Raw genomic sequence first — 24,973 nt, forward strand, 5'->3', positions numbered from 1 at the left:
TCCTCACCACCACCACCTTCATCGTCGTTGCCAAACCATTATTATCATCATCATCATCATCAAAGGTAATTAGAAAACACATTGTTCCTTATGATGCATATTTATTATAGTAATTGTTATTAAACATATATGATTCCCCCTCTATAGTCACTCGTAACAGGAACGGAACTCCATGTTTCCCATTGGAACAAGGTTTCTGCATTTTGAAGAACATAAATCTCGTGGTCAGAGAGGGTTGTGTCGTGATGTAGAATACAGTGTGTTTTGCTTCCTGCAATATGAAGTCTTTTCAAGAAGCCATTGTAATCCTGCTTGTCACCAAAATATCGGTATCTCAAGATGCATCACTGCTGGCTAAATACCTTGACGGAAGGAGTCGGAGATAAATAATTAAAAATATATGACTCGTCTCAGTCGGCTCTCACCTGCTTTAAATAAGGATGATGCCAATGTGCAGTTTACAAATAATAATAAGTGTATATGAATGAATAATTGGTGATGTGAACAGACATGGTCATGTCTGCTAAACATCCTACCTGTGGCAGTAGGAGGTTGGCTGAGTGTAGAATAATCTGTATTGTTTATATCAAGACACTGCACAAAAAATATATATAATAGGATCTCCGTTAATATATTTTTTAAATGGAACCAGATGTTGCATTTCGTTGTGATATATAGTAAATGGTCATTGTAATTCAGTGAAATATAGAGCAATGTATAATGTGACAGAATTTGTGGAGAACTATAGCAGAAGAATTGACTGATAATGTTGTGAGCTTTTTCTTTCGCAGAGATTGTAGCATGCACTTTAACGTGGGTATCTTTCGTCCTGCAGAAATGGAACTGCATTGAGTTTTGTATGGAAAATACGTTTGTGACTGTCAGGCAAATGATACGCATAAGCTCACCGTGGCAGCCAGGTGCAGACCATTCCTCTGTATCGATTACATGACTTAAAACACACACCTGCTCACTCCAGGTGGTAATGGCATGAAAGCCAAATGATAGGGTGTGCTTTGTGAAGGAACCTAAACATTGTTTATGATTACATTAACACCATCGGTTCCTCCTTACCGTGTAATTTGGAAAATGTGGGCTGGATTCCAGAATTATCTCACTTCTGCACTTGTTCGTATTTAAAAGTAATTTCGCTGGCTATGAAAATCATGTATTTAATTACTATGCCAGTATAGATATTTTATAAAGTTGATGCAATTTTTTTTGACGTGCATATGTTCACAATTTTATTTTTTTGCGGATCAAACTAGTTCATAGAAAAGGGCATTTATGCCCCATTATGGGTTCGTAAATAATTATGCGCATGTGTACGTTAGGGAAAAGTGACAGGAATGATTTTTCTCCAGATGTTATAAACTACGGTGATGGTAACGGCGCTTTTCAGTTGTGCCCACTGTTCACGTTGCATTACTTCTGGCCGTCTCAGAGGTTCTATTTGCTTATAAAACAGCTCATACGATAACACGTGATGTGGGAACAAAGCACATTCCAGTACAATTCATGTTCTATCCTCAAACCTCTACAGGGCTCTCTTATAACGTTTGAGAATTAAGGGTACAGAAATGTAAATAGCATTCCTGTTCATATCTGGTAGGATCTGCAACAGTTCATACAGGAAAATGACTTGACGCTGTTTCTGTGACACTACAAGAGTTAAAAAGCTAAGCACGGACACCATGAGAGCAACTAAATGTACCTTCGTGCCATAATAGATAACATTATATGTATGACAAGCCGGATATAATGGTATTTGCTAAATATATATTTTCAATTATAGATCTTCGATACGCAGAGAATAGATGCCACCATATGAATGTAGAATTCCCACCTTAAAAAGATTAATTGTAACACGATAGCGTTTAAATCTTGACTTAAAGCTTTCGTGACTGCAGGAATTCATACTCTTTGGGTCTTTCGGTAAAGTTACGTAGATAGAACAATAATAAAATAATTAAAAAATCACAATGATTTTTTCTTATTTTCTTATTTTTCTATCTACGTGACTTTACCGAAAGACCCAAAGAGTACGCTAGCGTTTATTTACTTTGACATGATCTGGCAATATTGTCCTTGATTGTTTTGCTCTGTATATGGATAAGCACAACCAATTTTATCTTCTTAGCTTTCACAGAATATAACAATATCAGACAATATTGCAAATAATATATTAATGGTTTAATTATATACACCCAATAAGTTTAGTTATAGTGTTTTAATACAATAGTATATAAAGGCCGGCATAACACCCACGTGGATATGGTGAGCAAAACTCTAGCCAGTGACATTGACGTGAAGTTCCATGGTGCGTCATCAGATTACAACGCTTTATGATCATGAGATAGTTCATGAAATGCAGTAATAGTAAAATATAAAATATTTAAAATAATAATAGTTAATTTAAACAATAAATAATTTAGTTATACCCAAACTTTGAAATGAAGACGTTCAAGAATGTTAATTTTGTTTTGGTAAATATACAAAACTAAAACATGTTCTTGCTGTCCTGCATTCAAAATCAAGAGCTTATATTGTTGTTAATATAATTCTAAATTTGTTTTTACAATAATTTAACGATTATGGCATTTTGATTTAGAAGGGGTAGGTTTGGTTTTCGACTTAACCACAACATGTTATGGGCAAGATTTGGAGTGTGTTTAGTTACATGTACCTCCGATCCGCATTTAAACAGCATTCTAAATCTTTTGCAGCTTAGTAATGCTTCTTTCTCTCTCTGGATATCGCGTAAATCATTTCCTGACTCAAGAGTCTGAAGCAGAAAAGGTCAACAGTTCACGCATAATTTTGCCTGGATTATCTGTAAAAAAAAAGACAATAATGATAAGCAGCTGTTTGTCAGTCCTCTGCTGTGGACGAAGGTTTCCCCATGCAGTGTCGGTTATGGGGGTTGTTTGGCCCATACCTCACCACGTTGGTGAGTGCCGATAGGCGAAAGCAGGGGATACAAGAACGGTTCAGATATCACTCACCACGAGTGTTGTCCACAGCCAGGAATCGATCTCCTGTGACTGTGTTCATAGCACGGCGCGTGGACGCCACTGCTCCCTTGTACTCTCGGCATAAAAATGTGAATGTGCACATGAAACTTCCTGTCAATAATGTCCGCCAAAACATCAAAAGTATTAATTATGTAAGTGCAATTTGAAGAAAAGACGTGTTTTCATGTATAATTTAGTACATTTCTAATTCAGGCTTTCAAATTGAGATATTAATGGTACGTAATTGTCTCCATACAAATCCCAGTACATTTTAAAACGTAACATTAACATCCTTTTAAGTAGTGCTCTTTGTTTAATTTTGGAATGTAACATTTCTGGTGAGGCGCTTTGATTGTACCCACAGGAAATAGCTTTGATGCGAGTTGAACCGTTGTCAGTTTTAACCAAAGACTTAGGTACGATTTGAACACGTGTCTTCCTTCGGAAAATCACAATAAATTTTGTTAGCTCATTATTTTGTCAGACTTGGAGAATTAAATAAATACTTTGTATAGATTCAATGTAAAAAATGTAAAAAAATATGAATTTCACGTATGCACACGTTTGCTTGCACTATGGCATTTTATTCGTCTACTTATTTCGTTCTTGTATTTGTTTACTTAAGTATTTATGTTCCACAGCGCCAATGGCATTGCAAGCTGATAAGAACATGGCAATGGGATCAGCTGGGATGACTGTCTCGTTCTCCAATTTTTTGTTGGGCAAATGCAAATCTGCACTTGCTATTAGGGCCGTATTGAGGCATTGAATGTGTTAGCGGGCGTAGCGATCACAAACCACCTCAGGGTGTGTCTAATTCCTCATCTGATGGAAACAAAGGGAGGAGGGGGGCAGAGGAGTGGTAGAGGTGGCTGTATGGAGGCAGTGGAATGGGACAGGGGGAGGGGGGGCAGTCTGTGCCGTGTGTCGCCAAACTCAGGCGGCTGTCTGGCAGAATTACGGCTCTGGATGAATGCCTCTGGGGCTGTGCATTTACAAGGTCATGAGGAATGCTGCTTTTATAAGCGCCGAGAATTTTCCTGATAAATTAGCACTTTTGTCATGGACAGACATGGCCACCTAATAGAGACCACATAATGAATTTTCAGCAAGATGTCAAGATGGCAATTGCAAAAACACATACTGATTTAAATGAACAATTTAACAGTTTTTTTCTCGAAAATATATTTTTCATCCCTATACAGTAGTGTGGTTTTTTTTGTTCACTCAGGAATATGATTTTCTTTGCATCGTAAAATATAGAACATACAGAACATGGAAATATGGTAAAGTATGTGAGCTATACATCCCTTTATTTTTAAAGCTCTCGAAATATAATGAAACAGTGAAATACTTTTTTTTAGGTTAGAGCTTCAATGCATTTCGGCTGGGTCTGGCAAATGAGTGAGAACGTTGATATGCTTGTGTTAACCCAGATGGCAGGCACATGCCAGGAATGCGTGCCTGAATATACCACGGGTTGACCTAAAGTGCTAAAAATGATTACAAGATCACAAATCATTACAACCATTAATACCATCTGTGGATCACTCAGCCATTTGTGGCTACATGCACACACTGAATATTGTGCTGCCAAAATTCCTGAGCTCCCTGCTCTGTATTTTGGTAATTAATTCTTAACCCCAAATTGTTTTGGAGAAAAGCAATGCAATTATGTTGCCTCTATAGCTTTAAATCAACTTTGCTGGGTAAGAACCATCACATACAGGTGTGCTCAGGCGTAAGCACAGATACACAGATAATTTATATTGCAGTTATTTTTTCTGTATATATGCATTTAATTGCTTTTGGGTTAAATTAGTGTTACGCATTGAGTTGGGTTGACCAATATAAAGTGCTATTCTTTGATATTTTTTGGACGTACATATAACAGCCAAATATAACAATAATGCACACAATCTTTACATGTAATGAAGGCTATTTGTTTAATCTGGAGGTTCAAAAAGTGATTGTTTTAAAATCAAGGTAAATTGTACTTTGCAGATTGTGACACGATTCATATAAATTACGTAGACTTTAACAGGGAGCCCATCATTATATATATTTTTTCATAGAGTCCACGGTATTCCCAAAACATGCTCCTTCTCTTCTTCACTTTTTGAACAGCCGTAATGCATTTTCTTTTATGTTTCACTTGAAGCTATTTCAACAAAAAAACATTGTCCTGTAACTCATTCAAATCTATATACACTGTGCGTTTTACTTCATATTATTCCGGCCACTGTGTCCTATGACTTAAAACACCCCTGAGAAAAGTGGGTGTGCCCAGTGCTAATTAAAACCACGTGTATCTCCTCATAAATGGCTCGATGGATTGGCCAGGTGTAAGTAATGATTGCAGACCCGCGTCAGTTTTTATACATTATTTTAGGGGAATGGGTTGTTTGGGGGAATGTGGGTTCAATCCTTTAGGATCCCACACTGATAGAGCGCATGCATTTTTCTAAACGACTGAGGATGCTTGTGGTGGATCTGGTGCAGGTGATTGGCATGGTAACTGGTGGGTTGCAGTCTATTGTAGTTTCATTGTGACGAACATGAACTTTGATTGCGCGAAATCATGGCCATACATTTTTAAAAGCTTCAGCGTAACTCCACAAATAACGAATATTTGCTGAAATGCGTATGTTTGTAAACAAATCTATTTGGAGTAATAGATACACGTTTATGATGGATTGCAATTGTAGGGGTTGATATTGCTTTTCGACTATTGTTTGAATTGGGAATATGAATGAATGTAACTATGTACACTCATTATATTTCATCATCTTTCATTATTTTGGTCAGCGTGTTTGATCATTTCTAAAAATCATGGTTGGGGCCGTTCTAAGGAACGCCAGTATAACATTGAATACAGCGCGCTTCATTGCTAAAACATGTGGTGCTTCGGGGGCAGCTATGACATTAAATGGTGCAATATATTCAGCTCTAACGGAGCTAACCGGTTGACTTTGACACTAGCTGTATGTGTACTTCATCTCTAGGCAAGCATCTGCATATAAATTAAGTACAGTGTAACATTGCACAATAACTGGCGATGCTAAAGTTGTTTTATTTTGTTTCCTCATCGTGGTGCTGGCTCGCATTGCTTACCAGTCTCTCGTCTCTTCAGATGTGGTATAAATACTCTGTGCCGGACACATTTTAATGGTAACCATAAACACACTGACCATGTTGAAGGGGTTTGAAGGAGCGGAGTGGGAGGTGTGTTGCCCTAGATGAATGCCTCCTGGCCCTTTCTGCTTCGTGAAATGCTGAAAACACATGCATACTTAAAGTCATTGCTTAGTGGATGCGTCTTGCTGTTTCCTAATGGATGTGGGAAGTGAGCACTATATTCCCTGTTCAGCCGCTGTTACAGGAAGGGCCCGAATAATGCCGTGGTTATTGCTCACACCTGTACACGCTTTGGCAGCTGTCATGAGGCCTCATACTCGTATGCCATTAGCTGGAGAGGGACCCACTTCTTTCTAGAGGTTGTTTAGCGCTGAGCACACCCTCCTGGCCTCACCACTGTACTTTACCGAGGTGTTGTCAGCACAATTGATCTAAAAAGTATAACGTAAAAATAGTGAGGGCGAGAGATTTAGGTCCCCTGCCGTGCATTCCATACTCTCAGCACGGATTTACGGAGCCATTGAGCGAACACTGCACTTCGGTGCCTTGCCACAACTCTACTCCGGCAACCCCACTGCATCGGGAAAGCAAATGTGCCACGCGGGTAATTGTATCCCTTCGAAGAAAGTGACACTCGCCAAGGCTTATTATATTGATTGTGCAGATGGAGCCACACCGCCCCTGCTTGGCTGCCACAACGCGCGGGGTGGCGGGGCCTGTACGTCAGCTCCCCCCCCGCTTTTCCGTGGCCTGCAGTGAAGCGGGTCCACCCTCCGTGTCGCGGATTCCCACTCCCCCCCTCTCATCATTCGTTTAGAGCCGTGACATTTTGTGGGCTCCCTCTGTGTAATTCAGTGGCGCTGATTTGCATGCGGTGGCACACGTAAATCTTGCCCGCCACTGCTCGTCACCGTGATCCCAGAGCTGTTCATTTATTCCCTTTATGGGGGGAGTCTGGTGTACAGCACTGGAAATATGTTTGGGTTTTTCTCCGAACATTTATGAGGGCTGCGATCCGTATCTTAGTAGACAGATAATTGTTGAACATGAAATATAAATTTTGTTTGACTATCGCACTGCGTTTATTTTAGGCAATGCGATTTATGATATAAATAATAAACTGAAATGGTCTGTTAGCAATTTTCATGCACCCTTTCAATTGTAGATGCAAGATGACATTGTTGTTATGCTGACTTTCAACCTGTCTACTGCCTTTAGCTAAATATTACTAATGGATTTCAGATGCTATATATATGTATTTCTTATCATGTCTTCATATTGGGAAGGTGAAAGAAGTTAGAAAAATATTCAACTACTTTCAAGAGATAGAGAATCCTTGATGGAAGTACATGGTGGCAATACCATACAGTATTGTATGATTTTGACAAGAGCAAATGCATTATCAAAAAAATAATAATATAAACCACACTATCTGAGTACATTTAAGGAAATGTATAATATTTTGAATGTAATACAGTGATGACAGTATTTAAATAGTATGACCTCTTCGTACCTCATAATATATGAATAGTGGCATACTTTAAAACTCATAATATATGAATAGTGGCATACTTTAAAACTAAAATACCTCTCTAAACCGAGCCATTGTCTTAAGCTGCAAGTGTATGTTTTGACAGTCATGCTTCTGACTGGTTTGACAGGATACCTCACAATCAGTGTGTGTGTGTGCAGGGTTGGGCACTTTCTTTCTTGTGTTTGAGATTAAATGTTCACAGCACTGTAGAGGCAAGGTGCTGGACTGTAACTGAATTCCAGAACCACTGCATTTTAACAGTGTTATTCTTTCACCGCACGGGTCTTCGTGACAGATCCGTCAGACCTGACATGTGTATCGATGCCCAGTGTCGGAAATCCGTCGCATTGTTTAGAAGGGATTAATTGAAAGTAGCACGAAAACTGTGCAAATGTGGGAGCACGCATGGTTGGTCTCTTTGGCCCCGCGCATAAATCACTGTGAGGCGAGGCAATGGCTCGCTGTGGAAATGTGAATGATGATGAATGTGCATACTGATTTAGGACACGCGGGGGCGAAGGAAGAAAGAAAAAAAAACAAGAAAGCGGGCAGGAGGATTAGCCCAAAGGAAGGTTGAAATCAATTTAGTTTTTTTTCCTATTTGCAGTGTAAGGATTTGATATCATCTGGATATGCTGCTCTGATTGCAGTATAAACATTCACCTCTCATCACAACTGATTGATTTATGGGGGTTTTCTCCCACAAGGAATATTGTGCTGACTCGGGCCTATCACATGTAATGCTTAATAGCACGCATTTACTTGACTATTTTATCATATAGCCATGTTAGGGAATATATTCAACCGTACTACATTTTTCATGAGTTATATTTAGATAAAAAAATGTAATATCTAATGTGCATTCAATTCAAATAGCTTAAGATGCTAAAGTGGTGAAATAATTACATGATATAACTGCTTAATATGCTTTCCAATTTACCTTACGGTCACTTGTTCACGCGTATGTGATTTTAATGTAATATTCTTCAGAAAAAATGGTGGAATTTTAAAATTGTAAATACGGAGGAGACCTTTTGTAAAACGGCACTTCTCTTCATTTTTCCAATAAAAATGGCGAAATCAAATTTTGCCACTTTGATTAAAGGTTGAGTCTGCAGCAATAAGACCTCCCCCTCCCCCAGTCCACCTCACTTCCCTCCATATTTGTGGTTAATTACTCTTAGCATTATGCTGGAATCACACTGCTCGCTGATAAGCAGCATATTGAGTTGATCTATTGGACTGCAGTAATCACCACACAAAGGAGAGGTATTGGACCCAGGCTATTTACAGCTTAGGGAATTGAGCACACTTCATAAACACCTTTGTGTGCATTCATGCTTTGGTAACAGCGGCTCCGTGCAGTGAACCTCATAGGACAGCCATAGCACCACAATCAATACTTCCCATTGATGTCTCATTCTCGCTACACTGTTGCCCGTCTTATTAAGAAGCCATGTGTGTCACGTATGATTGAGGGCACAGGTGGCAAAGCATTGTAGTTAGAATGTGATGAATAAATAAATAGATGCGCTTACATTTTTTGAGCTTGTGGATGTTATGTTTTTCATATCGAAAAGAAAAACATTAACTGCACCAGTCATGTATGGTTATGCAATATGCATGGTTATATATATAATCTGTGCGCTTTATTTTAATGTAGGATCTCATCTTACAATTACTACCATGTCATCTTAAGGCTTTTCTCAAAGAGTGCATACTGCCCATCATCATGAATTATAATCAGAACCAAAGGCCAGATATGGGAGATTAAAAAAATTGTACAAGTGCATGGCATATGTATGTAGTATTCCATTTAAATAGCTGCAACATTATAAATGTAGAGTTAAACAAACATAAGATGCACTCATTTTCTTCCTTCATCTGTATAATAAACAGAAAATACGTATATGGATGTTAAACATTAATGAACAAAAACGATTTAACATTGTGGTTGTGCAATAGATAATGGCATATTCCTGCTGTTATTTGCCTTATTTTTTGCTGTTGAGAAGAATCTAATGAGGGACCACACAATGCGTCCCTGTAGTTTGCGTAAAGTCCTTATTGTGACACCGGTAACACAAATAAATCTAACATCACGAACTTATATACACTCATTAAATCTGTAAGCTAAAAACTTTTCTCAAATGATATTGGTCAATTCAATTGTAGATTAAAAAAAACACAGTCCATGTTATTATTTACTGAACATGTCGAGGCAGCTATTCCCATGGAGCAGCAGTGGCTGATTATTTGGAGGAAGCCACACCCGTGGACTCATTGAAGTGCAATGGCTGGTACCGGTTTTTATTAATCTCTCACTTCAGATGGCTACATTGTAAACCATGCACAGTGCATTTGGAGAACTGCTGCGAGAAACCTGGGAAAGATAATGTTTTTGCTTCCAAAATCTGGAGCAAGATTCTTCCAAAGCCACGAATATTGCACCATGTTTTATAACCTACATCTACTCACTGATGGGTACAGCAATTATGCACGTGGTATGTTTTTAAACAATATAAAATATTGAATTATGCACGTGCTGTGTTTTTAAACAATATAAATATTGGTATGTATTTGATGGTTCAGTCGATAAAAAATATATGAAACTCATTCAAGGGCCATTGTCTAAAACGTCACCTATTATATTTCATTTTGAGGTCACGGTATTGTTGATGAACGTGCTGAGTCCGTTTGGTAATTCTGCTTTGTGCACCACTGCCAACGCCGCAACATCACCAAATAAGTTGTATACAATACATTTATTCGGAGAGCATTAATATACTCCTCACACCTATGTAAAAAGGCCTAAAGCAGCAAACATACACCTCCAGGAAGACACAAGCAAAACAAAGTGTGTTTATTATGAAAATTACACCATTCCTGCAAGTCTGTGCCTTGTGAGGAATGGACGCTGCGTGCTGAAGATAAGCTTTCTAAAAATAATACCGTGACTGCTTTTGAACCAAAAACGCACTTAAAACAAAAAGCACGCTGGAAACAAAAGAAAATTAAGTGTTCATAGTTAAAGCAGACGTGCAGCGATGCCCCAATAGTACTTCGGCCCTTCCTGCTATTGTTTTTGGATGACCCCCTTGAGGAATGCTGATGGCCTGGGCCGTCTGTCACTCAGACTGATTGCTTTTCTGTTTACGTCCCAAGTACATATTCTCTGTGTATTACTGGCCAAGTCTAAAACAGACGGTGTCTCTTGTAGTCTATATGGACTGCTCAGCAACGAGTCTGAAATAGTAATAATACAATACTATGAGAAACTGGCTTCATGAGGTATGCATTGTTGTAAATTGTGAGCTCCAGACAAAAGCATTTGTTGGACCGTGAGATACATTTGGTGCATTGTTGTACAAATCATTTTACTTTTAATAATATGAGAATTATATATGCACCAATAATGGGATGGCTTTGAATTAAATTTAAAATTTAAAATTCAATCCAAGACTCTACATTGTTTGGTAATGAGAGTTTCTAGATTTTGAGTACTAAAATTTTCAGAAAGCTATCACGATTTAATGAAATTCCATTATGGTAGAGATGTAATATATAATACAAGCCAATTTCATCTTAAAATCGAATGCGCCACCAAAATTATATTTTGTAGAAATTCCAAACCCGTAATGATCAGTATATATCATAGCATTTCTATGTATTTGCTCGATTTTTTAAATTGTTATGTTTAATCCTCTCATAGATATAATGAAATTAATAGTGTTTGTAATTGTATGCTTACATTGTGCTATACCTCATTGTATATAAAAGCATTTTGTCACTGACCTTGATTGGCACACCCCTCTTGGTGGTGCAGTGGTTTATTCCAATATGCCACTAGAGACCAGTATACAGTGGATTTCAGAACAAGGGATATCTAGCAGTGCACTATAATGTTCCACATAAAAGTGAAGGTCATGGAGAGAACACTGTTATATTCTGCCAAGGCAGTCATTTAGTTGAATATTACATTTAATAAAATGCAGCATACATAAAATTTGCATATACAAATATTCAGCATTACATTAATCTGGGAAGTATTAGGAGGTGCTGGAGAGACGTAGGGGCATGGAGACACCGCAGTATATACTCACATGGGTTTTGTCAGGCAAGGCCAGCAATTGTGTGCCCAAAAATGTAGGGAACTTTGTTTCACTAAAGACAAATAAATAAGCATTCAAATCAATTAGTATTGCCTTTTCTTATTTTATCAAAGAGGGAAAAAATAAAAAATTATAACCGGCTAAAAATATTAACTTAGAATTTGTTCGCTGTGTAACAAGCATATCGAGATACATGCGTCTACCAATCCAGTTTATATCACCTGCTGTCATTATCATACAACCATAACATGTCACAGCATTTTCACTGGCTGTTTACGATATGCATGTTCATCTAAATTAGGTTATTTTCATGCATTTCTAAGGTACCCAGTAAAGGGTCATAAATGAGGACAATGTCTCTGGGGTATTCTTCTTCATGCATAAGAATGCAATCAGGGACACGGTCTATACAGACTTCAGTTGCAAAGAATGTTATTTTCACCTTAAAGTTTCATTCTTGCATGGCGTCAGCTACTAGAATTGCTTTTATCCATCTGCTTATATTTGTATATGGGTACTTCTAATTCAAAGAGTGATGGTAGAAAATGGGATGGAATTTTGTCTTACCAAATGTGATATAATCCCATTCTCGTAACTTACTGTGACTTACTAATAAGCAGGCAATGGTGCATTGCTTCAAATTATGTGTTACACGTAATATATGTGTGGCATCATGCTTGTGATAAAGCTATTTTCATTTCGTGCATGTTGTATATAATTGTTTCGCATAAACCCTGCAGCCAAATGAGGTTATAAATGCACCACAGTGTGAAGTGAATTGTGCTCCTTGATCATGCTACTTAATCGAATCGTGAGAGAGGCAAATCATCACATTCTAGGGATGTGTTTTTAATTTTCTCGATTAATTGGGAAAAAATGGCCCGGATAAAAAAAATTACGATGACCCGAAAAAAAAGAGGTGCTGGTTCGGATTGACCCGATTGTGATGTCACAGGAAGTGATGTCACTCCTGATGGCGTCACTTCTGTCTTTTTCCCACCAAGAGTGATGTCACATGATAATTATTACAATTAAACGATATCGCTATTGTTCATTTTACAAATACGTATTTAAATTACAATGATTACATTTAGTGCATTCACAGTTAAGTAAATTAAATATAATACGTTTAAACTATGAAATAAAATCCAAAATTGCGTCTAAAAATCTGTAAATTCGGTATCCAAAAAATGCAACGTGAAACTCTTCCCAATGAGACACCAACATAGACGTGTTCAATCCCTTTGACCATGACATCAAAGGGTGCGATGCAGCAGTAAGGGCCATGCGTATATACCATGGGTGACATTAGATAGCAGAGATGCTCATGGTTTTGCAAACAGACTATTGCATTGCTCAGATGACGACCTGCTCATTGGAAGTTGGTATGCTAGCAAGTATTATGACAACAGTCAAATGGGCGAGATGTTAACTACCTCGCCTAGTATGTAGGAGGTCGTGGTTTCAATCTCAACGCTGATGCCTGCTGTATATTTGGAGTTTGTATCTTCTCCCTGTGGTCACATTGCTTTTTTCTCTGGGTACTCCAGTTTTTCCCTCCACATTTAGAATCAAGATCACACTTTGAGTATTTGGCTGCTATAAATTTCCACATGATAAGTCACTTCGTTGAGCATTCATCTATGGTCAGGTCGCTTCTGAAAAAGAGCTAAAATAGGTCGGTGGACCACAATCTTAATTTTGGAGAAGGTCTTGTATAGTTGGTATATCTATGAGGGCTGAGTAATCAATTTGAAAATATAAAGAAACACACTTTGTTATTTATTCTTGGTTCTTTCGGTAAAGTCACGTAGAAGGGAAATAATAAAACAATAAAATCTCACGACGTGTCCATTGCAACACAAGCAATCATCAGGTGTGAAAACCACAGCAAGAAAAAAATATTGTTTTATTTTTATTATTTTATTATTTCCCTTCTACGTGACTTTACCGAAAGAACCAAGAATATGAATCCCTGCAGTCACTAAAGCTTTAAATCGAAACTTTGTTATTTGTTTAAATTATCTGCATGTACCAATAATATGGAAAAAAAATCTAGTTTAGTCCTATTGCAGTAGAATGTTGGTAACTTATTGCCAACAGGATCTCTTCATCCTAGGCTTTCAGCTAGGTCTGTCCTGCTCAGTGCCCAAGATAATATTTCTGCACCCGGTTCAACACATTATGGACACCGCTCACTGTGGCCACGACTACCAGGCACGTTCCATCTCCCAGTCTGCCAGCAACCCTACAAATATTCGGTGATAAATCTAGCCCCAAAAAACATTGATCAATTATGACTGCAGAGCCACTTTTTGCCCATGTAAATTTACCATTGTGCAATCGTGTCATACGTGTAATATTCCGAGTAATAATACATCGTAGATAATGATAGTTCACAGCCCTTTGTCAATCTATTGAAGATGATGCTTCACCATAAGGATTTTTGTTTGACCATACCTACCACACTGGCCATTGTGGGTGGGTGAGGTGAGCGTGTACAGGCCCGGCTCGAATGTCACTCGCCACTGACGGTAGCCGTGGCCCGGAATCTAACTGCGGTTTACGGGTTCATAGCACTGTACGCTAACCACTACACCACTGCTACCCTTGATTTGCAGTGTGATTAGCTCGGTACAGCTGGCGATGAATCACATACAATGACCAAGACATTTGCAATGGAAGCACGTTGTAAAGTGTCAGCGCAGGGCGGTGTCTGGCCTCATGTTGGTCAGCTTCTTCAGGTCAAGCCAGTCTACAGAGGTCGCATTTGGTTAGCTGGGGCCCAAATTGTCTTTTGTCCAATTAAGCGGTTGTCTTACAATTTCCCACTTAGCTACATTTATTTGCATCGGTAATCAGTTCGTCATATCAATCGAGTTAATCGCCCAAGTGTCATTTGTATGCAGGTTCATTGTATTAATTACCTGTTGCCAATTGAAGTGGATTGACAAATTCACATCTTCTCACTTCCCCATAATAATAAACAGAGGAACCTTTCCTGTGTTTGGGATGTATTCGGGACTGGATGTACAGTATTATATATTATTGTGGGGAATGTAAGCTAGTACTAAATTTACATATTTATTCGTTTAAATCAACAGTATCCACTATCCACCTCGTAGGATCTCTTAAGGGTGCCACGAGCGGTTTTATTTTCCGCAGGCCAATTGCATAAAACACCTTAAGTGACATTTTCCCTTAGTTTGTAGTCTCAATCGGTGTAACTCGAGGGCATTTTCGCTGCGTGGGTGTTTTACGCAACGGGAAGCCGGTGCCAAACAGCCCCAGAACATTCACTGAATGTATTGTCCAAGCGTGGCCGTCCATGGCTCCCTCAAGATGTATTGCTCCTAATGGCATGTGCCGCCATCGACATTGCGATGTTATGAAAATCGTGAAAGGTTTTTTGTTTGTTGCTGTCACGCTCGACCGCTCGTTGACGCGGTCTTGCAAACACGTTTAGTGGTTGACTGGCACGATTATCACAACGTCGAGTGATGCTTGAAATAATTTCTTTTTAATTTATAAAAAATGTATTGCCAGTGAGCGACGGTGAAGGACACACAGAAACGCGAAGGTAGCATCCCTAAAAATGGCATTACATTTTGGACAGTAGCCTCCTCACACCAGGACTGCCAGCACAACATGAAAGAAAACAAGATTGGCTCCAATTTGAATCCCCATTTTCTCCACGGCCATAATTTCAGCAATAAAAGTGGTGCAGGGAAATTGAATTCAATCTGCCACCTGTCAAGCTAGGTTTGATGAATATGAATGTCACTTCTAGGGTGATGCCTGTAACGGCCTCCAATCTTCTCTAGTACTTTCTTCCCCATTGCTGCGTCCTGCATGACTCTTTAACTCGAGCCTTGGATTTCTCTGCATTTTTATTTGAAAAAATATACACACAAAACACTCAGCTTGTTCCCAAGCCATTCCTCCTCCATTTCCACTTACACTCACATCTTGCGTTTTCAAAAGTCCATCATTACCATTCCATCATTTTTCTTTGTGCTTCACTGTTTTCCCAATGGGGCTTTCGCCACTGTAACATGCAAATAATACATTAGAGCTCCATTATTCCGAGTGTCGATCTCGAACATAAAAAAAATCTGCGCGCCATCGGTGGACATGAGCATTGGCCATGAGGGGTTTTGCTGTGATTAACACGTCTTGAGAATTCATGGAGACCACCGGTGAAGTGGGTAAGTGTCGAGAGGACAGGTTTAGCGCCGGCCGTGTGATTCGGATTGAAGGTAATAAAAAGTCAACGCAAGCCAACTTTAGAAATCCATAAGTGCCATGTCCATCACAGCGGCCACTCAATAATGCGTGGTCTAGTTTTCTGGAGTCTTTCATCATTCACCAGGTGAGGTATAGCGCCTCCAGGTTTTGAGTATAACCTTTACAAACATATAAATGCCTGCACTGAATGGCTTTCACTCTTTCTACACTGCCCATAACCAGGTGCACCATGTACGTGTTCCAGAAAACCAATGTATGGTTGGATTACGGCTTTTTCAAACACCGCAATCTAGTATGCTTTTTTTTACATTTGGAATAAATGTATCGGCGTGAATATATAAAAATAAAATGAAAATATGTTCATCGTTACCTGAAGCTTACGTTAAAAAACAATCATCGTTCAAGTCTTACTTGCAAATTGTACAATGAATGTGAAAGGCCCTTGGCCTGGTTAAATTAGGTACATTCATTAGCGTTATTATTCGTTCTTTGGTTCTTTCGGTAAAGTCACCGAAAGAACCAAAGAATAATTCCTGCAGTCACGAAAGCTCCAAAATTAAGATCGTTATTATTCGGTGAAAACGAATTTTGGTTACACTCACATGATCACGATGCTTAAGATTTCATCACCTGGTTGTAAATTCACACCTAGTCAGATATGTATGCATTTCGTTATATTTACACCGGTGTAAATATCTTAAAATAAATGAATAATTAAGTATGGTAATGCATTTTCACTTGATCCTCTTTCACCTGTAAAAAAAGACCATGGGAAGCTTTCTATGAGGTTCACACCAATCAAGTACAAGGCTGTGCCAATTATGTGCATTTTGAAAATGAAATGGATGTTAATGGAATAGATTTATTTTGCAGCTCGGTTGAATTAGAAAACACTCATTATCTTCAAGAATACTTGCAAGCGATTGGTGGACACACCTTATCCTTTAGCTCTAGCGGTTGATATCTGCAGCTTCCATTTTTCCCGTGGGGTTCTCTTCATATGCCTGCATATTCAGGGGCTTACTCAGTATTAATTGTGAGTAAATATGGAAGTGTATGTTCAATATCGTAGCAGTCCCACTAAGCGGGAGGACAACGTTTGCTCCGTGTGTCCACCCAAGTGGCATTTGAAATGTGTTTTGTATTTCACGCGCAGCCCGTTGCGTGCTCGCCGTCTGGATTCGACCTGCATAATTTACCATACACATTGCACCTACATTGGTGAACATAGCGATCTAAATAATTTTGATTTTAATTGCAAGAAAGTGGTTCCTATAAATATTTTAATGGCACTTGGAATGGTAATTTGCAGTAATCTCAGTTGGAACCGACTGCTATGCCGGCAGCGTAGCCCATTAGAGTAATGTTTTGTGCATTCTGTGCACAGTTTTGGCAGCAAATCCCCCCACTCATTGACATTTGTCACCATTATGGAGCGGTCCCAATACAGTCGGTTCACAATATTTAATTGGATCATAGTAGCAATCTATTTGCAGCGACCCCTTGTCGCCAGCGCCAGGACCGCCGTGAAGACGGCGACACCGCGCGATTCAACACCATGGGCGGTTGTGCAGTATATTTTATATACTGTACCTTATTTGAATGCATTTGCAAACGGTAACAATCGTCGAATCAATTCAATGCATAATTTAAAGAAACAATAAATAAATATTGATCCCTGTGCAATGGACATGTTTCTACGTGGGGCTCTACATGCTCATAAAAAATGCAATGGCAACAATAAATATATTCTTGCCCGTTAGTTTATAATATATTATTATCTAATACCGCAAATTGCAAGTGGATAGAGCTAGCCATAATTTTCCGACGATCTCTTTTGAAATACCCTTTAGTACCCAGGTTACTCTGTAATTATTTTAAGCCGACGTCTATGATGGATACTTCTTCTTTTCACTTGCCATTGCACTCAAGATAGAGAAGTCAAGATTTTAAAGGCCAGGACTGAATGTGAAGGAAAAAAATGGTTTATTCCTGAAAGCATTTTTTTCTCTGATTGAGAGATTACTGCCTGATCTCCTTGTATAGTGTCATTTCATCATTATGGTCTCACATATTTATGTCTAAAGTGAGACGAGAGAAATGCCACCACTGCCAGTCTCCTGAGACTAGCGGAAGAGGTCCAGCCTCCGAGACTCCCGGGGAACTCAAAAGGTAGCCATGCTCTTGTGGGAATTGGCAATTCAAGTCCTTCACTCTGTGTCAGCCATTGTAGATGTCATTGCCTGCAATAGCAATTAATTGCTCATTTAAAAATGCTGGTGATGCACACTTTAGCGGAAATCAATAAGCCAACTGGCCATAGTTTCCTTTCTTTTAAGCAAAACCATTCAGGAAAAATGTTCATAGACATGCCTATTAACCTTGTTGCTACAATTTGCCAGTTTTTCTTCCAATAAAAATAAATGTGGCGTTATGAATGCGGCTTTCCTCACAGATAGGGAATGGATAGGTAGGAAAACCTAAAAATAAGCACAGCATTTACATTTTTTTAATTGCTAATTACTTTTAGTCAATAATGTTTAGAATAAATGAGATGTTCAGAATTCATTAATTAAATAATATTTTAGTAGTTACATTTACAAAACACCATTGCAGAAAAAAATTTTGCAATCCTAAAAGGATTTACGGAAATTAATATCGGCGAACAAAATGGCCCTCTTGCATACACTCGGATATTTTTTAGGTATTTAGGACGATCAATACACAGAGAGCATTCTTACCTTACTCAAGGCCCGGTTGTTGTGTCCCGATGACAATGGGAGTCTCGTACGAGCCCCACATCCGATGGCGCTTCCTACCCAAATTGACGAGCGCTGCTTTTTTCAGATTTGCATCCATACACCGTCAAGGCCTTTTCGTGTCGTGAGCAAGTCCAGCGAATGGCGGAAGGATTTTTTGGTTGAAAATCGCCATCCAAATCGCGACGGTGGAAAGACGGTGTGCGCAAGACATGGTGCGCCCGAGCAGCTGCCCGGCATTCCACGGCGACTTCTTGCATTCCGCAAGGTTATGCCATCGACATCCCGATGATATTCTCCGGTCGGCTCCTATACACTTGAAAGATTTCTGGTGGCATCCCTTGGCGTGGCTTCATCAGCACCGGACGCGTGTCTCTCCGTGTGGCAGCCACAGACTTGGCACTTGCACGGACACCGCTACCTGTGCTGCGATATCGGAAGGATTTCCTGCTGGGAAGAGGGCGGAAAGTGAGAGACAGAAGCAAAGGGTCTGCCCAGCTGTTTTGTAGGCTTTCGATTACGTGTCTGGCATTAATCACTCCAGCCAGGCCCAGTGGCCTCCTAAATGCCCTAATCAATAGACAAATGATTAGTTTTTTTCAGGGTAAAAGGGGACACGAGGTAGAGGGAGGGTGGGGATTGCGGCTGGGAAGCACGACTCAATACAATCGTTTTCTTACTAACTCTCTGAGAATGAAGCATTGCAAAATCATTACCTGGAGCCAATCTATACCAGTGCGGCAGCGAAACTGTTGGAAGGACACAGCCTGGGCCTGGCCCAGCGGCGCGGCTGCCTGATTCCGTCCCTCCACATCGACTGCAGTGGCTGTGTAGCCTCACTTTTGGGCTGCTCTGGCAATGCATGAATAATGATTGTGTTGCTCTCATGACTATGTGTATCGCCATTTTAATATTCAAATGACACTGTAGTTGATGACGGTACTGCAAATGTTATGTTTGGGAAATTACCTGAAATGAGTGTACAAGTTAGTTCTATAAGAATTAACATTTCCTGGTAAAAGCTATTTTGAAAGGAAAAAGAAAAAGCTCCTGCATTTATCACCCATCGGTGAGGGTTACTCGCATCATAAAATGTGTTTGAACTTTTTTTTCTTCCAAAAGGCTCTTTTCGGCAAACTTACTCTACTCTAAAAGTATGAGCGCATAAATCGACCAAATATCTCTTCAAAGTAATTCCATTGGGTAGCTTGAGCTTATAGATATAGATTTTCAGATTTTGTTGAAACTTTTTTTTCCCCACCACAATTCAATTTAAATTTCCTGGAAGTTATTCGTCGACTGCAATAGCCGTCTAGTCACGTGAAGGTGGCCACCATTCTCTCTCCACTGTGACAAGCGCGTGCTCAATGTCGTTTACCACATTGCCCATGTTTGCACTCTCTTGTTCTGACCAATTCGGCCTCGCTCCCCGGAGCGACCGCCAGGCCGGAGGGCACGGTGTGCTGCAACCGAACACATCTTCTGGAGCTATTCAGTCAGTCATGTTCTGTTAGGTTGCGGCACATTTATAGAGATATGTATCATGACAGACTGGTGTGCTGTAACGTAGGATTCATTTAAAATGTAATTTTCTTTTTTTTTAAGTATTGCTGCTGAGGTATTAACTTAATTTTCTCAAAGGCACTTCTCGAGGTTATTTGCTGTTGTGTTGAAAAAATACTCTCCCGTCATGTGGTACATGCGGATGTATAGCCGATGGAGATGTCTGAAAGCTGTGCACTTTGTAGATTTAATTAGAAGCCAAAAAGTTTTGAAAATGGCTGCATTACACGCCTGTACAGATGTGTGCTTATTATTGCAGTGTGTTTTTCATTGGCACACCTAACATCAATGCAATGATATAATATTTGAATCGTAATAACATATAGGCCTTATATACGTGAATTCTTACGTGACTGTAGCTTGTTAAAATGCAATGCTGTACAAAGCATATACAGTATCCAGCTATTTACACTGTAACTGCACCATGCGATGCATATTGTAATCGGAGGGAAGGACAACAAACTAAACACAAAAAGCAGTTTTCAATAAATGAGTTTTCAATCTAAATGATTTAAAAGTGCATATCTCCAGTAGCTTCTTAATATTATGAAGAAGAGCGTTCCAGACGGCCGCAGAAGCACACCAGTTCTTGACCATAGCTAACATCAGTGGCGAATAACATATGAACCAATCTTGACCACCCACTTCGCCAGCCCGCTCTGATGAGCGTGGCAAAGTATTTGTTCGAACAACCCACATGACTCTCATGGTATGGGGAAGACATCCATCCGGCAATGGATTGACAAAGGCCGGTATATTATTCATGTTATGTATTATAAATAATTGCAATGCACAGTGCACAGAAAGTTGGGGGAAACGTCACAATTCAAAGTGAGCTGTGACGCTGCAAAAAATTATTGATGAAGGAAAGAAGAAAGATGAAAAATATCCGAACGAGATGTAGAATAGATGGAATTCTGTAAAGCTATCCAGAAACGAATGAGATGAAAATCAGAGGATGCGACGCCAGAGACGCCAGATGGATGATTGAAGACGTCCCGGTAAACAATGGTTGCATGACAGCAGAGAACCTACATTGGTACTGTAATGAGAAATCGCAAATGGTCACTCTGAGAGAGCTAGACAGAACCATAACACACGATATAGACACACAACCGTTAAACCCCGGTGGAGGAATTTTATGCTGATCTCTACAGCAATAAAACTTGTCTGGGATGAGGAAAATTACGTTCTGGATCTTACACCTGAGGAAGCCATTACTGGGCCTGGCAGTGTGAAACCAGGGAATGCTCCAGATTGGATGGAACAACTGTGGACCTCATCATAGTTGAGGAACCAGCTATTGGACCAAAGTTAGGAGACCTATGTGAGCAAGCTGGGTTTAAGAAAGGGTTTTCTAACACTTGTCTACATACACAATATCAACGAGTCGTAGAAAGACGTAAATATGGAATACCATAATGCCACGATTCATCAGTTATGAGAATTAATTTTGATTTGGCGGAGACTGAAGCAGCCATCTAAGCTCTCGCAAAGTTAGGCATGAGTCATATATATGAACATTACAAAAACATTACACATTTACACATAACGAATTGCTACATTGAGATGTGAATACAAATCAAAAAGGAGTTAGCTTCGGTGATATGCTAACACCAAGGTTATTTTTTATCAATACTAGCGAATGTTCCAAATATTACATTCGAAAAATTAAGACTTAAACATAAATGAAGAAAGTTTAGCCCTCTCAAGACTTCCTGATAACATCGTCACTTTAAAAAGCAGTGAAATTATTTTTAAAATGATTATAGAGAATTTCACAAAGAAGGCTGCTAAAGTTGGACTTAAGATAGATATGACCAGACAAATGTTAAAGAACCTTTAAGGGACAGAGAGATTGGAATCTGTGTGCCTATGGTCTTTGGAAAGTTGAATATGGTATATGAAGAATAAAATCAAATCAAGTATGAAGAATAAAGTTTAAATCAGTGCAAACTGCCAGAGATGAATCAGAAAGATGGAGCCTGACAAGAGCAATGTAAATACAACCATGAAACTAGAAAAAATAATTGAGAGATTTGCGCTTGGAATTACTCTACACTGAGAGACAGAAAAAAAAACACGAGGATTATGGAACAGACAAATCAGATACCTGCTGTTGACAGTTAAATGGGCTTGGGTCGGACTTGTTGCAAGATGGTTGATGGATGAGACTGGTGACCGAATGGCAAAGGAAACGATGCATATAAGTGGACGACCACTGCGGAGATGGAGCAATGAGATCAGATCAGGGGGTGCCGCGGTGGCGAGATGTTAACTCCCTCGCCTGGTATGCAAGAGTTCGATCACGACCCTGACACCTGTGTATTTGGAGTTTGCGTGTCTCTCCCCGTGGTCGCGTGGATTTTTCTCTGGGTCCTACGGTTTTTCCCTCCACATTTAAAATGTGCGTTTAGAGTATTAGGCTGCAATAAATTTCCACATGGTAAGCCACTTGAGCTATCATTTGTGACCAGGTCGCTTCTGAAAAACATATATATATCTTAGTGAGCTTTACCTGGTAAAATAAAAAGACCACGTATGAAAAATAAGAATAGGTTTTACCCTTTCTGGCAATAAAACAGGTGTTAAGATGTTCAAACACCAAATACTATAGATACATTTTGTAGTCTGCATTAACCACACGTACTTGTGGTGAACATATTATCAGGGCTTGTTTTGTTTGCATGTTCACCACAAGTACGTGTATCTACAGTATTTGGTGTTGAACATCTTAACACCTGTTTTATTGCCAGAAAGGGTAAAACCTATTCTTATTTTTCACACTTTGATACTGGCAAAATAGGTCCCAAGATCATGTATGTATGTTGAACTTCTTTCGCACTGTATGTAGCCAACCGTGCTAATCGGAGGTGCATCACGTGCATGAATGAGGTGGAGGGTAGCAGTGCTGGACCATGAGGGATGGCGGTGGCATGCGGAAGCCTCACCCAGCAGTGGATCAACCATGGCTGATGATCATTTATGTTCATATCGTGACAGAAATACGTAGCCTTTTTTTAGTGATAGGGATACATTTTCTGGCCAAAATTACATGAAAGAATACTTGACGTGGTTAATTAATAAATACAAATTAATTAATGACGCAAGTGGCGACCATAATTACTGTAATATTGCACCACGGGAAAAAAGCTGAAAAGTTGGCAAACATAATCAGAGCCATTGTTATCTATAAAACATCTCGCAAAAGTGCTTCCAGAGCCTTCAAAATGCTCCTTGGTTTAAGGTCATTGGTGGCGAACAATAGCAAAAGCTATTGGCTTTTCGTGTTGTAAAGAAACTGCACGAAGCAACACGGATGCACACTGCCAAGCTGCGACAATTTGCATGTCCTCACTAAAAAAGATTCTACGCCAAGTGTTGCTTCATATGCAGGGGGAGTTCAAACATAATATATTTTTTGTACGCAAACACGTGCAGTTGCACTTTTAGCTACACTACTCGTTTAAAATGACGTACAATGTAAACTCATCTACAGCGCATTACACCTGTGAATGGAGCCATGTGAACTCAACATGTACACTATTATCCTTAATAATGTCTGTGCTCTCCTCCATTTTGAATCTATACAACCACTTACGTTTTACCGAAATATATTTACACTGTATTGTGATACTTAAAAAAAATGAAATATCAGGAAAATTATTCTTTCAGAGACGGTTGTGTGCAGCATAAGCTGCAATACCCTCCCGTTCATACAAAATTTTAGGCAATGAAACAATTAAAACACAATTTCACCATCAAAGTTTGCCATCTAAATTGAATTGAAATTGATCATGACACTTCACAGCATCCATTTAATAAGCTGATATTCTTTTAGAACCGTATTTCTGCCCTGACTTAAGAATAAGTGACCCGCTAGTATCAAGGCCCCCTTCAAAAACATCATTTTTCGGAAATCATAAATTTAAGCACTATATCTGTATTTTCTAACATGCAGGAGGTTGCATTAACATTTTGATTCTAGTCGCCGAATATGCACCGTGTATAATTTTTTTGGGATGGAGATCATTTCACGACCGGTTTCTGTGTGCGTGTGTGCACAATCGAGGAGCTTTTAATGTAAAGCGAAGCACATCAAACGCAGCCAAGAGTGCTACGAGTGTGGCGCTTTCGATTTTCTCAATTTCACATCAATTTCTCCCCACCGTAACCCCACTCTCAATTCTCTGCAAGACTGCAGGCTTTATGACTAATTTCAGTGATTGCGGTGCACTGAGCATGGAGAAAAGCACCTTATTAATCTTGTGACTTGGCCATGAAAAGGCTCTGCTGGGAGGAAATTACTATGCAGCTGCGACCATTAAACGTCAGCGCCAGAAAGCCCGAACGCGGTTGTGTTCGCTCGTAAATTCTGTGGCAATTTTTTTTTTGGGTGCGAGCGCGCCAGCCATCCATGCTACATCACCGCGGACGCTCCGAAGGTTCGCCAATGTCCTGGACGTCTTGGGAATTAACGGGGGCCTTCTCGGGAGGGGGGCAGATGAGGGCCGAGGATCCTTATTTATGGGTTGGGGTGTTGTTATGTAGAAATGGGCGAGATGTGAACGGGATCGCCCGCTCCACTGTGCGCCTGCGATGGGA

The 24,973-nt window shown here is 39.6% G+C and overlaps 1 protein-coding gene across 1 annotated transcript in view; it reads left to right on the forward strand.

Moving 5' to 3' along the window:
- Window positions 1–24,973, forward strand: part of LOC133350810 (uncharacterized) — a 136,434-nt gene that overhangs the window by 107,126 nt on the left and 4,335 nt on the right. The gene's annotated exons all lie outside the window — the stretch shown is intronic.

This window comes from Lethenteron reissneri, chromosome 35 (assembly GCF_015708825.2).
Source record: "Lethenteron reissneri isolate LAM-NWPU_2019-01 chromosome 35, ASM1570882v1, whole genome shotgun sequence".
Classification (NCBI taxonomy): Eukaryota; Metazoa; Chordata; class Hyperoartia; order Petromyzontiformes; family Petromyzontidae; genus Lethenteron; species Lethenteron reissneri.